Source organism: Hydra vulgaris, chromosome 11 (assembly GCF_038396675.1).
Source record: "Hydra vulgaris chromosome 11, alternate assembly HydraT2T_AEP".
Classification (NCBI taxonomy): domain Eukaryota; kingdom Metazoa; phylum Cnidaria; class Hydrozoa; order Anthoathecata; family Hydridae; genus Hydra; species Hydra vulgaris.
In genome coordinates this window covers 45,770,849-45,786,305 of record NC_088930.1, presented here as the reverse complement: position 1 = coordinate 45,786,305, position 15,457 = coordinate 45,770,849, and the positions used below count along the sequence as shown (strand labels likewise).

Here is a 15,457-nt window from a genome sequence, read left to right as displayed (position 1 = left end):
AATTCAACAGACCTACTCCTAGATAATGTTAAATAGTTAAATATTTATAATAATATTTTTCTCATAATTTATGTACAGTGAAGAGTCGCAAAACGTGAATGTACCAATCCTCCTTACTTTAACTTTAGACCTAATCTAATTTCACATTGAAAGCAAACTAATTCAAATAGAGTCTAGCATAACAAAATAATGCATTTGATAACTTGTATAAACAAGGGGTTAGCAATCTTTTAAGACGGTAGACCCAAAGCTTATAATTTATAAAAATTTATAAAGTTTTTAAAGAGCTACTAACATCTTGTTTTCAATATTATAATAGTATTTGTGCATGAAGATGGAGAGTTGCATCATAACATTGAAATTTAATCATCAAATGTTTATACCAGGGTCGGCAACCTGCTTTCGAGCAACAGGTTGTTGATTCTGGTATAAACATTTAAATAATATAATGTAGATTATGTACTTACATAAATCGTTATTTATTTTTACATCAGGCCAACAAGCACAAAAAAAGTAGAATATAGAAAATGTCATTAAAATACTAAAGGTTGGGTGAGAGTGTAACACAAGACTACTAACACTGCTTAATTTCCTTTTTTTTAAGTTTAGTTTAGTTTATTTTAGTGGTCAATAATTTGAAATATTTACAACAATCCGTAATAAATTTATAGACTTTTGAAAAATCATGAATGTTCACTATGTTTAAATTACCAACAAAGATGTGCTGCATCAGGCATCTCTATTCTAACAGTCTTAAGATACTTGTGCACATACAGATCACCGCTTAAAGATGGAAGCTAAGTTTATAGAGGAAAAATTATTTAAAGAAAATAAACAAATGTTTAATGATATTGACAATGTAATAGAGTCTAATAAGTTTCTTAGCGATTTTGAAAGTTTTTTACAAGATTTTTTGGAACCACAAATAATCTTGAGAATGGAACGTGCGACAATTTTTATAAATGCAACAAATGTTATTCATAAAAAGAAAAAAAGAGCAGATATGGATATTATTTATGACAAAGTATTAAAACATTTCAACAGTCGACTAGATAAATTACAAGTAAGCGACTTTCTTAATATACCGGTATTGATAAATATTTTAAGTTGCTCTTTTAAAAACTGCAAGGAGTCTTATAAAGCTCTTATAACTCCTGTAGAAAAATGGGTCTGATCTTTGTACGATAAAAAAATCAAAACATTAGAATCTGAGCTTAAAATTTTGAACTACGAATTTAAAAACTTGAGAAGTAGTGAATATAGTCTTTCAATCTTAAAAGAGTTATCAGAATTAAGGATATTTATTGTTGTGTTAAGTTTGATGTCAATAAGTTTGATGTCAAATCAACCGTGTCTGATTTAAAATCGATAAATAAGTTAAACTTTTTAGGAGATATTAGTTTTAACGACCCATAAAATAAAAATATAGATCGTTTATGTTACGAGTTAGTTCGTCATCAGTTAAACGTTAAATATTTAAAATTTAACAAGTCTAATATTTCTGAACCAGCTAAACCAACAATTTCTATTAATAATGAAATAAATTTTCAATCAAATCACAAGTTTAAAAATATTAAAAACTAACTTTTCTCGGTCAGAAAAAAATGCATTCTGATTTTTTAAATTATAAAAATCTTGCACGAAAACAAGATGCTCGCTCTGCTATTGCAAAAAAGGAACAAAAAAAAATGTAAAAAATAAAAAAATTCATGAAAAACAAGTAAGCAATGCTAATAAAGATTATCCCTACGATTACCAAACTGACGATTATAAATGGCCAGCAGGAACAACCTTAATATGTGGAGACTCTGTCATAATGGGAATTAACGGAAAAAAAATGCATAAGTTAGGAAAGGTTAAAGTTAGAGTCTTCCGTGGTGCTACCATAAAAAAAATGCATTCTAATCTAATTACTCTCTTAAAAAAAGAACCAGCTAAAATTATCCTGCATATTGGAACAAATAAATGTATAACGATTCGTCTGAAACTGTCTTGGAAAAACTAAAAAATCTTGTTTCCGTTATTTTGAAATCGAACCCAACTTGTTCAATAATCTTATCTACACCAATTCGTCGATTCGATAACGCAAAAGCTCAACTTACCACGATACGTTTAACCAATAAATTAAAACTGAGTAATTATAATATTATTGATAACTCAAATTTATCTAATGAACACCTGGGGTTACGTGGTCTCCACCTTAATACGCGAGGATCTGGTAGATTAGCCATGAACTTTATTGCATTTCTGAAGTCTATTTGATAGAAATTCCCATGTGATTTTTGATCACCAAACTTACCTACCAAGTATTAATGAAGTCTAAATTCTGATTTGGGTAAATTAAGGTCCAAATATCCAAAAAATGTTAGTCTAGCGTTTATAAGTATAAATTCGATCCGTAATAAATTTTCTGATATTACTACCTTTATAAATAAAACTGTTGATATTCTTATCATTGGTGAAACTAAACTAAATGACTCGTTTCCAACTAATCAGTTCTTATATTCAGGTTATAAAACCCCCTATCGCCTGGATATTTCTCATTATAGCAGAGGCATTCTTGTGTACATCAATGATAATATTCCTTCTAAAAAGGTTAACAAAAAAGGATTTTCCAAATGACATTCAAATTATCACTTTCGAAAATAAACTAAGAATGCGGAATGGCTAGTGACTGTTGTTTATAAACCCCCAAATCAGAATTCTGACTATTTCTTCAATCAACTAAAAGGAGTGCTTGACTTTTATTTACAACCATATATAGATTATATTCTAATTGGTGATTCTAATATGCAACCTTCGGATAAAATAATGAAGGAGTTCCTTCAACTTTATCAATGCACTAATTTAATTAAAGAACCAACTTGTTTTAAATCGGTTAATAAACTTTTATTTATAGATCTTATACTCACAAATAGAAAGCCTTCAACATTCGAATGCCTTTTGTACGGGCGTGAGTGGTCATCATCAAATAATATACACGATGCTTAGATCTACGTTTTGTAAGGTACCACCTAAAAAACTAATATATAGATCGTTTAAAAACTTTTCAAGTGAAAATTTTGCAACAACACTCCATAAAAATCTAAATTCTTGTTATGATTTAGATACTTTTAATTAAATATTTAGCAAAATTCTAAATTTGTATGCCCCTCATAAGTCTAAAATACTTAGAGGTAATAATAAACCTTTTATAACTAAAGACTTACGCAAAGCAATTATGCTCCGCTCTACATTATATAAAAAATTCCTTAGTGATAAATCTGATATTTCGGCGCTAATGTACAAAAAACAAAGAAATAGGGTAGTAAATTAAACTGTAAACTAAAGAAAATTTATTTTGGGCAAACTAACACTCTCTCGATTTCAGATACATCTCTTTGGAAGTTAACTAAACCTTACCTTTCAGATAAATCAGGTAACTCTAACAAACGTATCACTTTAGTTGAAAACGGTAGCATCATCTCTGACAACTCTTTATAGACTAATATTTTTAATAACTATTTGAAAAACGTTGCAGTGCCATCTGGTAGTACAGACTCCATACATTCGTCTTTATTCTCTGGCTCTATAGACCTAGTAGATGCAGCTATCAAAAAGTATATTGATCATCCTAGTATAAGAAACATAAAGAAAAAATTTAGTACGTGTACACATAGTTTCCAGTTCCGTCAAATCACACCTGATGATATTACAAAAATTAAAGGGTTTATGATTAATAAAAAAAAGAATAGTGGTGATACCAACTTCTATGTTAAAATCTTATATTGTTCACTTTAGGGATAGTCTTACAGATTGCATAAATAGAAGTATCCATGATGGTCAATTCCTGTCTTTTCTAAAAATGGCTGATGTTTTAAGAAGAATGACCCAACTGATAAGTCGAATTACCGTCCAATTAGTATTTTACCAGCCCTTTCTAAAGTTTTTGAAACTATTTTATATGAACAAATCTTGATATTTATTGAGCATAGATTTGATAAACTTTTTTGTGGCTTCCGAAGAGGTTATAGTACTCAGCATGCCCTTTTTTTGTTACTTAATAAGTAGCAAGATTGTATTAATAATGGAGGTGTTGTGGGATCAATATTAATAGACCTCTCAAAAGCGTAAGACTAAATCCCACATGACTTACTAATTGCTAAATTAAACACCTATGGCTTTTCGAAAGAAAGTCTTAATCTCTTGCTATCCAATATTTGTGGCCGTAAACAGAGGATAAAAGTAGGTTCTTCTGCCTCAAATTGGATGGATATATTATCTGGAGTACCTCAAGGGTCAATCCTTGAGGATTTTTCAATATCTTTATAAATGATTTATTTTTATTTATTAAAGATATGGAACTTTGTAATTTTGCTGATGATAACACTATTTATGCTTGTGATTTTAGCTTTGAGAAGGTTTTTTTTCGTTTGCAAAAAGAAGCAACCAATACCATCAATTGGTTTCAGTTAAACCTGATGATGGATGAATTATTAAATTTTCATAATAGTCCAAGAATCCATCTGAGAATTTTTTTCTTTTTTTTAAGGTTATTTAGGTGCTCCCAGAAGTCCTTACGGTCTTATCACGGAGCACCGCGGGAGAGCATTTAGTTAGAGGTTCACGCCTCCTTCCTTACCAATGTCACTTATTGGGCTAGAGCCGGCGTTGAACCTCGGACCTCTGGGTTCTGAGCCAGAACTCTAACCACTGCGCCACGGCTGCTCATTTTAGATTTCTTATTATCGAAACTTTTAAATCTATTAATCGTCTAAATCCAGTATTCATGAAAACCTTTTTACAAAAAACAATCTTACGTATAAACTCCGTTGTAGCAAAACACTCATTCTACCTCCTAAAAGCTCCATATATAATGATTCATGCTGTGCGTTATATAGAGCCACCTCGCTAAGGAACACTCTAAATAATGAGACCATGTCTGCAAAAGTCTTGAGGTGTTCAAAAAACATAACAAGAATTGGTATGGTAATAATTGTGCTTGCAAAACTTGTCGTTTTTAAAATTTTGTTTTATTTTATACTGACTTATATCTTTAGTTAAGATTGTATTACTATAAATACATATTTTTTTAAATTGAAACAAATGTAAATTTTCATGTCATTTTTTTTTTTAATGAAATAATTGTGGTTTTCTTATAAAATTTTTGTGTGTGTGTACTGCTATAAAATTAAATGTGTTGATTTAAATTAGTTTTAGTGTTAGCTAAAACTATCTTGTAAAAATCAACTTGAAATAAAGTTTTTAAATTAAATTAAAACATCTGCGACACAAGTGCCATACTTAAGGAACATAATAGAATCTGGAAACATATGTGGAGAGTTTATTTCCAGTTATCATTTAAAAATTCTTTTTTAACTAATTTAAATGTTCATCTAGTCGATTTTTGAAAATGTTGACGGAAGTCATGTCAATTACTATTTGCGGCCGGGTATTCAACTGCAACACAACACAGTTCGTGAAGAATTTCTCTTGGCATGCAATTAAGTACTCTTTGCTGTGCAAGTCTAACCACGCATAATATACTTTGACAACGAAGGACGATTGAATAATACGTAAAAGTTTATTTCATCAAATTTACGCATGAACTTGAACATCAGAATTAAATCACCTCTTATTCTTCTTTCTTCAAGTGCCGTAAGACCTAACATGACTCTCCGCTGCTCGGCGGTGCAATGCTTAATCTCAAAAATGGTTTTTGTAGCACAGTTTTGAACTATTTTTAGCGCTTCTATGTCTGCCCGTTGGTAAGGTGACTACGCTTGGATAGTGTACTCTAGGTGAGGACGAACATACGTGGTATACACTTCTTTCCACACTAAAAAACTACGGCTGCAAAAACTTTTTTTCAGCCTCTCTAAGGAGCAGTTAGCGTTCACCGAAGCTGCTAAAACTTGAGCATTACATTTAAGATCATTTGAGATAAGAACTCCAAGATCTCTAAATGAGCAACTTTGATTGCAAGTGGGAGGCCGTCTGATTCTGACATGTAATAGTCTCGTTTGATACCTTTTTTCTCGGCCAATGTGCATGACTAGTAACTAAGTAAGTATGCATGACTAGTAACGAAGAAACTAAATTTATTTAAAAAGGTAACGTTTTTGACGTCAACTTTTCTTGACCTCCCCCCCCCCTCACCCTCGTGAAAATTTGTCAATAATTTCCAGACCCCCTCCTCCTATTTTGTTGACGTAATTAATGCCCCTTAGGGAAATATGAGCACCTTAAGCAAAAATTGGAACATTTTCTAAAACAATTATGCTGGATCTAAAACTTTTGCGAATAAACAATTTTTAGGAACCACTACTCATGATCCACTTAGATATTTTGGCACCCGAAATTTTTTCTCTAAAAACACTGAGGTTTTAAAAAAGTAGCTTAAGTGCTCATATTACCCAGACCACTTGGTAATATAAGAACTTTCAATTAACTCAAAAAACTAACATTAATTAAGCAAAAAAATACCAACCTGACAATTAGAACTAGTTTTTTGAATATAATGATTCGTTATTAACAAAACTGAAATATCAAATAACAATCATTGAATGAAGATTACTTGACTATATATTTTTAATTTTGACAAAAGTTGCATGAGACTGTCGTTTGGAAGGCTAAGTAATTTCGTTGCAAGCACCTTTAAGCAAATAACTTGAAAATATAACGAAATAAATGTCTAAGTTTTAACAGCGATTCTCTGTGACAAGACCTTAAGGTCTTTTTAAAGTCTCCGCGTTCTTTATATTTATTCTTAACTTTTTCAAGTGTAATTATTCTCTTTTATATTGGTATCTTAAACATTTGTATTTGAAATCAAGTAAAGAACACAGGGGCGGATGCAGGATTTTTTGTGGGTGTTGCCTGATTTTTTTCGAGTTGCCAAAATATAGTCGGCGATGTTTTTTTGTAAACTCCTCCCCCGGGCTAGCAAGGGAGGGGGGGGGGGGGAAGTTGCAAAAAAATATCGCCGACTATATTTTGGTGATTCGTCATCAAAGCGGCATCAGTACTTTATTATTACTTACTTGGCATTGTTCTCAATTACCCATATAAAACAAAATTATAAAAATATTGCCTTGGCTATTCTGTTCATAAATTAGACATTTTTTACTTGTCTAATCTATTTAACGAAGTGCACCAACGAGAAGGTAAGCCATAGGACTTTGCACTCCATCTGTAAATTGTCATGTGGCCTAAGGTTAGCCCTCCATTTCTGGATTCTTTCCTTTTCTTGATAGGCAGTTAGTGTAAAGTATTTGTATTGTTGCCTTAGGTTAGCCCTCCATTTCTGGATTCTTTCCTTTTCTTGATAGGCAGTTAGGCCAAATTTTTTTCAATAGGTTTTTTTTTTTTAAATTTTTATGTTGGTTTTTCTAAGTTTCAATAAATATAAGATAAACTTAAATATAAAATAAAATACACAAATATAGTCAATAAACAAAAAAGAAATTAATAAACTAATATTAGGTAAAAACCAACTCTAAGCGTCGTTCCCCTAAAACAGAAAAAATATTTAAAACTCTTTCTACATCAGGAATTATTTCTTGATGAATAGACATCAGAGCTAAAGAATTAAACCTTGACTCTGTCATGCAAATCCCACAATTTTCTAATTCAGCATGAATTGATGTAGGATGAGGCATATCCGATATATAAAAATGCAAAAATTCCATAAAATCTGACTTCCAAAAACATTTTTCTTTATTTTTTTTTACAACAGTTGCAGGAATACCAGATAAACCTTTGTAAACAATCTCACCTTCATCAAAGCTATCTTGTAATACATTAATTAAATGATCTAGAAGAGGAGATGTGATGGAATATTTGAAATAATCTGAAACTGTGTCAGAGGGATAATTATCTCTATAAACTTGTCTGCCACAGAGCCTTGGTTTAACTTCTGAAACATCAAGAGTCTTAGCTAGGTCAAGAGCAATTAAGTACCATTCGTTATGATAGACATCAATATTTTTTTTTTAATCTAAAATTTGGGTTTTTCAAACAATTTATTTCATTACACTGTTGTGATATATCAAATGCTTTAGTTTGGAGAACAACAGTGATGGCGTAAAAATAGTCCATTATTTGTTTTGTTAAAACTAAGCTCATAATAAAAGAAAAATTTGTCATAAGATTTAAAAAACATGAAGCTTTTGAAGAAGTATCAATATTATAACTCTTACCTTCATTGTATGCCATTTCTTCCATTGAATGAAAAACGGATATGTAGTTATCAAAAAAAACATCCAGACCTTTAAGTTTCTGAATCCATCTAGTTCGACATGTATCAATTAATTTTGCTTGACCAGGGAAAATGAATTTATTGAGACAGCTAGCACGTTTAGGTGATAAGTTAAAAAAATGTGATATATCTTTGATTTGATCAAGAGCATTTCTAACACTCTGAACATTGCATAATTTACTATTAACTAAATTAAGTTTATGGCATGCACAGTGAACAAAAATAGCCTTTGAATTGATAAGTTTAATTCTAGATGAAATACCTTTTAATTTACCCGACATTGCCCCAGCACCATCATATCCTTGACCTCTACAATTTTGGATATCAAGACCAAGATCATCAATTGCAGAAATTATGTTTGCGCAAGACTAAGACCAGTTGTACCAGATTTACATTCAATAAACCGTAGAAAGTCTTCACAAATAACATTATCACAGTCAATGTATCTTATAACTAGAGATAGCTGTTAACCATTAGAACAATCAGTGGCTCCATCACACAAGAATAAAAATAAACTGACTTTTTAATTTTCTTATATAGAACTTCTTCGATTGTTTTTCCACAACATTCAATAAGTTCGTTTTGTGCGGTTTTAGATATATAAGTTGCATTTTTAGGAGCAGAACGAATATGGTGCTCAAGAACTTTATCACCTGCTTCAATACGAAAATTTAAAAGCTCTACAAAGTTACCTATACCAATGTTGTCTTTACATGTTTCTCCAATCTGTGGATGATACTTACTGTCATCACGATGACCTCGAAAAGCAATATAGTTGCGGCCAAGAAAAATAATTGTCTTTATAATTGGAATTAATTTTTTTCGATTACTTATTAATAAGTTTTTTTCTTAAATTATCTACGTCAACTTTAATCAGATTTTTTTTGAATTAGATCTAGATTGCAGCATGTTCAGAAAATGCATTGACATTTGATGAAGTTGACAATTATTATTGTGATCCATATAAGCACGAGTTGCATTACCCCATATTTTAAAAGGTTTTTGAATTAAGTTGTTTTTTGTAATATTGTTTGGAATTCTGCTACCCAACAGTGTACATGGAAGGCAGTATTCTCTATCTTCAATCTGTGAGTAAGCTAACCAGGAATATTCAAGTAGCCATTTATGTAAAAATGATCTTCTTTTTTTTCACCAGAAACAGGAAAAACAAAAGACAAGTTAGGGATAAATATTTTATTAACTAGATCTAATAACATTGAATCATCTTTGCCAGCAGATAGATGTCTACCGCGCTCATAGTAAGTAGAAACATCATAAAAAGGAAGGCTTGAAGACTGATCTGATGCACAAGGATTACAATTAAGTAAGATTGGATTAGGAGTAATATCAATACTTACATCTACAATTTTAGTTTCATTATCTATGCAAAACTTTATGTGAGATTGAACTAATGATTTTAATAAATAGTTTTTTTAGGAGGTTGACAAGATAAATTAAGAACCTTAGTGGTAACAGAAGAATGCGATAGAACACTTGGCAAAACTGAACACGATCCTCTTTTTAAATCACTTTTGAAAAATTTCTTTAAGCATAAAACTTCTCTTTTCACAATAGGGACAAAATGATTTGGTGACCACATATCTTTATCCTTGGAAATAGAGCGACAATCAGTGTTACACCATAAAATACTCAGAACTTCTTTATTTGTTTTTTGATCACCACGTGGGTATATACTCACATTAAATAACTTTTTATATTTTTCAAGTCCAAATTCAGGATAAACAGAACGAATTTGCTTATTTAACACTGTATATAATGCAATTAAACAAAGAAAAGAATCAAATTTATTGTTTCTGCAATTGTTATGGGCTTCTTTTTTATAAGTTCAGAAATATTTATATCATTTAATTCTGTAAAAGAATCAGAAGACTCAAATGAAACACATGCCATGAAAACACTAGAGAGTGAAGAAAAACTTTTAGATTCCACTTGGTTTAAGATTATTGGGTATCTTGAATAAAAGGTTGCTCTCTCAAACAACTCAACAGAAGTTAATAGCCGAAGAACTTCGTGTGTTTTATCTGATGAATTTATTAATAAAGCAGCAGAGTTGTAAAGACAGTTACCATTTTCCATTGATCTGCAAAGTCATATCATATATAAACTAAATATAACTAAAAAAAAAACATATTTAACTAAAGGTTATTTGTTAAGAATTATTGTTTTATAAACAAAATAAAACATAAAAAAACGCGTTTAAACTCATACTTTAAAACAATATAGTCTTCATTTTCTTTTAGCATGGGAATAAAACCTTCCATTTCAGATTTTCTTAAAGAAAGAAGATCTTTGTTTGCAACAGGAAACTTTGAATTTAAATCTTTGAGATTATTACGAAGCTTTTCTTTGTAAGTCGTAATATTAGGCAAATGCTTGGCTTTAATGGCATTGGATAGCAACAAATCCATAATTGCAAACAAAAGTAAAATTTGCATTAAAAATTACTTTAAACTAATTTTTGATAAAACTTCAATTAATACTTATACCTTTATTTTAAAGCTTTAATTATTCGTATAAAGTTTATACGAATAATTAATTAACGAATTATTCGTATAAAGTTTATACGAATAATTAAGGCCTTATTGGAATAATTAAGGATTCATTTTTATATATAAACGGAACCGAGAGAACCCTTTTGATGAAACGTTTCCGCAATTTTTTTTTTTTTGTCTACCGGAAATTCGGGTCAAATAAATCCTGAAACAATAGGGATTTTTTTGGCCTTAATTACGGCAACCAAAATAAATACATTGCAATAACGATTGATTAAAAGGGTTCTTTCGGTTCCGTTTACTTTAAAAAAAGAATCCTGATTAATAGCGGCGTTTTGAAACATCACGGAGGAGAGCGAAGTCTTTGAAACATTGTTAAAACCGTGTATGTTTTTCTATAAAGGCAATATTTATTTTTTTAAAGAACTCATATATGCATATAAGTATACTATAAATTTAAGTTTAGTATTTTTTATATTATGAAACGGAATTTTTTATAACTTCTTAGAATATTATGGGTGAACCCTGGGCAACACAGGATACCCCCTAGATCCGCCCCAGGAACAAAATAAATAAATTAAAAAATCTAATTTTAAGCCACTTAAAAACTTTGTTTTCCGCAACAAACAAAAAAAATAGTTTGTCATTTTTCAATTTTATTAACTCAAATCTTTGAATGATATATATATATATATATATATATATATATATATATATATATATATATATATATATATATATATATATATATATATATATAATATATATATATATATATATATATATATATAAACACAAACCATATTAGAACAAAAAAATACCAAAATAAAACTTTATCGCAATAATATTAAAAATAATTTTGCATAAGAATCACAATGTTTATGCGTATTTTGCGTATTACCTCAAAGTTCTCGATGATAAGACTTAACGTAGGTTAAGTCTTATCGTCGACGATAAGACTTAACGTAAAGGTGTAACGTATATTTCTCTTTCTCACCTTTTTAGTTCGACCCTTTATCAAGCGTTTTAATATTGTTTTAAATATATTATTTTTTAAAAGAGGTGATGTCGGACAGTAAAAAAACTTATAAAATAGTGAAGCTTATATAATTATATATATGGTCTTGTCACTGAGCACCGCAGAGGAGCATTTAGCCAGGATGTTTATCCACCTTCCTTATCAATATCGTCAGCTTTATGTACCAAAGAAGTACCAAAGAGTTCTACTTGGACTAAGTAAGCCATAGTCAAAAAGTCCTATGGAATCCTATAACTTAGTTAAATTGCACGGAAAGCCGTGTTTCGTAAGCCCAACAACCGCTAGACGGGCTAGCTTGTGCATGATTGCACGGGAGATAATGCGATGTAGTAATTATGTTAATAGCTGATATTATGATTTAGTATCGTCTGCATACATTTTATTGATGCTTTTACTACTAACGTGTTTAGGTAAGTTGTTGATGAAGATTATGAAGAGCGTAGAACCTAGCACTGAACCTTGCGGAATGCTAATGGTAACTTGTTCCAAGTTGGATGAAATGTTATCGAGAAGAACGCGTTGTGATTTATTTGAAAGAAAAGCTTTAATCCAGCCAAGAATTTACCTTCAATTCTGTAGGATTCTAGCTTTTGGAATTGTCTTTTGTGAGGAACTTTGTCAAAAGTTTTTGCAAAGTCAAGGAAGAGCACATCTACAGGAAGTTTATGAGATACGCTGTAGATTAGAAAGTCCATGGTTTCGAACAGATTTGTGACGCAGGCTTTTATTTTGATGAAACCGTTAATAATCGGCAATAAGTTGGTTGGTTACAAGGTACTCTATGATCTTGACTTTTACCATTTTTTCCATTATTTTGCATGGCACAGAGGTGATGGAGGTTGGCCTGTAATTTGCTGGGTCAGGTCTGGAACTTTTTTTGAACAGTTACGTTACGTTTGCCAAGAGCCACGACTTTGGGACTACGCTTTGATTTAACGATTTTTGAAATATAATGGCAAATGGAGCAGCCGCTGCATTTGCACATTCCTAAAGCACAAAAGGGCTAATGAAGTCACCTCTAATTGATTTGTTGGCGTTGAGAGCAGATAAATTTTTGTGAACGGAATCACAATTGAAGATAGCGGAGGAGATTAAAGCAGTTGTGCGTTTGATGAAGGGTAGAAAAGATTGATCTGATGATTCAACCATGAATACTGACTGGAACTGGTTGTTTAGTATATTGGTAACAAATGCTCGGTCGCTGCTGATTTCCCCAGAAGGGTGAGCACATAGAATTTGTTTGATTGCTGACGCTGCGTTTGTTATTAACGTAAGCGTAGAGACATTTAGGGTTTCATTTATCGTAGGCTATATTGTGTTCAAATTTTCTAATCGCAATGCAAAAAATTTTTTTGACGAGGTTTCGAGTAAAATGTACCAAAGTTTTTTTTGAGTTTGGTAACGAGAGAAGTTCGCGTTTGGTTGGTTCGAAGAAGGCGCGCGGAATGAATTTGTTGCAGCATTCAATAAAGTTGTCGCAGAAGATTTGGTAACATTCATCGGCATAATGATCTTTAAATAAATTTACGCAATCAACTTAGGACTTCTTGCTTATTTTGCTTTAAAATGTTCAGAACTGTGTAACTGCACAAGGTGTCAGAACACCGCTTCTGCTGACAACGACGTTTATGATGATGAAGTTAATGATTACAAAAAATACATAGAAGACTTATTAGAAGACGATGCTTTGTTTGAATAAACGTAATTCATTACTTTTTACTAATAGTTTTTAATTTTTATATTTAAACATAGTTTAAAAAATTTTTTAGAGAGAGAGGTTACAATATATTATTTTATTGTCGAAATTGAATGTAAATCTATAAAGTTAATATTTTTACTTGATATTTCTCTTTAGAAGATATCGTTAATGCCCAGTGGGCACACGATGTCGATCTAACGTTGGATTTGTGTTGGGTTATGCTTGGCGACATCGACCAAGTAATAACGTTGGTTAAATTAACGTTATTTTTTATCAGAGTTACAATGTTTTAGTAACGTTGGTTACACTAACGTTATTTTTCATCAGAATCACTTCGTTTTTAATAACGTTGATTACACTAACTTTTTTATTGGAGTTACAACGTTATAATAGCTATACTTATATTATTTTTCATGAATATTCCAATTTTATTTGACGAGGATTTCGTCTATAATTTGACATATTTTTGTGATTAAAGAAAAAAATAAATTTCTTCTTGAACTATCACTAACTACAACTTTTTTGATCATTAAAATTTGAAAAATAAAAATAATATTAAATTTTAATTAGTGGTTTTATCTTTCCCCCAAAATAAAGTGAACTTTAGTATAATTGATTAATTATAGTTTTAAAATAAAAAAATTGAATTTAAAAATGTATTTGTAAATAATTCCGTCATCTTTATGGTTGTGAAAGGTGTTGTGGGAAGTATGTTTTACTGTGTAGCGAGTTGATTAACGTTAAAAATCTAACGTTATCTATTCTTTCCATTTCCAACATTAATCCAATGTTAATACAACCTAAAAAGCAACGTTATTTAGGCTGTATAAACGTTTATAACGGTTTATAAACTTAATTATTCTCTTTTTATACAATAAAACCATTTCAAATTGATAACATTCAAAATTGACATTCAAAAGAAACAAAATTCTTTTTTAATAGTTAAAACCAAAAATCGATAAAATTTGATCAATAAAATTGGTCATTAGTTATGCCTTTTCGAAGCTTAGAGTTAAGAACTGCGAGTTTTTGAATTGAGAAATTTTTAGTACACAATTTTCACATCCAAATACAGACTAATATACATCTGAATCTTTTAGATCTCATAATTGCACCAAGAAAATTCATTTAAAAGCATGTTTTCTATGTTTTGGTCCACGGTCTATCAGGTCAATGCAGAGTAACGGTAAGTATACTCAAAGCGGCCGTATTTGAAAAAATGAACTACAAATACACTTTTGCAATTAATTTTAAGATGAAAAAAATTATCTAAACTTAATAACTTTATAGTTTAATTTTGATATTTATTTCAATTGCGGCATCTAAATGTGTTTTTCCTACAACGTTTTAGTGATATTTTTCATTTAATGTCAAAATCAACAGCGAATTCAGGTTTTTTAGTTGCTTGCAATAAGGTAACTTTTGGCACGGGGCTAACACTTGACTTTTTTAATGTTTACATTGGCATCATATAAAGATGTTTAACCACAAATAGAAATAAAATTATCTTGACTAGTTTTCTCCCTTAAATGCAAAGGCCAAGTAAATAACAGATTTGAATCTGTATAGTAAGTACCTAACTTTTTTAATCGGGATAGCTCAGTTGGTTAACGCGCTGCTAAAATTCTAGATTATCGAATTTAAGCTCTTTCATCAATTTTACTATTGAAATGTTTCCTCTGCAATTGATGATTGTTCAATGTTCACAGCAAGGGGTGTAACAAGTTGAAGGAGTAATTCGCAGCAGGGGGTACATTTTAAAAACTAGTAAGACTAAAATAAGATTTGTCTATTATTAAAAATATTTGAATAAATTATTTTCCTTTAAAAGAATGAGAGTTAGTAATGATTTTAACGAATTTAGTACATAAACTTTACTTCACTGAAATAGCTTTTATGTTATGTAGATTATTAGTGTTTATATCTACTTAAACGTGTTAAAGTTTGGTATTTTCTCACTAAAGTTC

General features: G+C 30.4%; 1 protein-coding gene across 1 annotated transcript in view; it reads left to right on the top strand.

The window, feature by feature from the left end:
- The window catches only part of LOC101239728 (ELL-associated factor 1), a 107,418-nt gene that overhangs the window by 21,159 nt on the left and 70,802 nt on the right, over positions 1 to 15,457 (top strand). The window lies entirely within an intron of this gene.